Genomic DNA, 1,353 nt, shown 5'->3' on the forward strand with positions numbered 1-1,353 from the left:
GTGTCAACCTATGTATGTAAATATAAATAATATATTTAAAATGTACACAAATAGGATGTATTCTTGTGCTGGGGATTGATTTCAGACCTAAGGAACAGACATGAATTTCTTGACTTCAAGAAGGTTAGCTTTCCGTTTCCACACAGTGCAACAGAGTTAACCAGACTATGAGTTCCAATCCAGTCCTAGCAGTAAAAATGGCACCTTTATACTATGTGACGCCCAATTCTTAGGTATTTCATTATGCCTCCATTTAATGAATGTGATTGTTTAAATACTTCATGAAATATTGATTAAAATCGATCAGTATCCTATAATATAATTGTGTATAATTTTATCCTAGAATTATTTAAGAGCTGCCCATTCAATCATAACATACATAACATTCCCTTGGTATTCATATAGATAGGAATGACTTTCTAAAAATCTCCTTCCATTTGGAGTTGGCAGGACAAGGATTCCAACTGTGGGCTCCAGCTCCCTCCATTTTAACTCAAGGATAGGGAACTCACTGGTCTGTCCAAGAACAGCAAGACCAATGATTAGGCAGGCACCAGTGGCTCTCAGCAGTCTTCATTGATATTTACAAGCCTGTGATAGGAGGATAATGGTCAAATTCACATTGGCAGGAAAGTCCTTGAGATTCCTGTCCAACTTCAGTGCAAACAAAGCCAGAAATAGAGCCATGTAGCTCCAGTGGTAAGTGGCTATTCCTGATCGAAAGCAGCTCACAATACACACACACACACACACACACACACACACACACACACACACACACACACACACACACTGCAGTATAATCATCTATCTGTTTATATATTGGCCATTCCTATGGGTTGATCTCAGGTCCTCAAATTTGCCCGCCAACTTCTCTTGCATCAGACTGGCGTGCTAACAGTTACCCACTCACGAAGTGGCCTGCTAGCCCTTGAGTTCAAGTCACAGAACTGCCAAAAACTTAATCCTGGGGAAAGCCAATTGCCCCACTTGGTTTCTTTATCAGTGAAATTTCTGCGACTCAGGAATGATGTAGAATACATAGGCAAATCTATGTCTTATGTAATAGGATGCCAAAAATATTATATTTTAATCATATTCACTAAAATATATAAGAAACAAAACACAAAATAAAAAGAATATACTAACTGCAATATGCAGTTAGTATACAGTAAAAATGTGTAGGTCAATAATAATCATGTACTTAAAATATGTAAATATATTATTTTTTTGAGTGCCAAGACTTGAATTCAGGCCCTAGAAACAGGCCTGACTTTCTTGTCTTCCAGAATGGTGATCTTCCCCATCCCCCACAGTGCTGCAGATTTACCCAGACCCTGAGTTCAAATCCCA

The sequence above is a fragment of the Dipodomys merriami genome, unplaced genomic scaffold, assembly GCF_024711535.1.
Source record: "Dipodomys merriami isolate MVZ:Mamm:240054 unplaced genomic scaffold, mDipMer1.0.p SCAF_506, whole genome shotgun sequence".
NCBI classification, from domain to species: Eukaryota; Metazoa; Chordata; class Mammalia; order Rodentia; family Heteromyidae; genus Dipodomys; species Dipodomys merriami.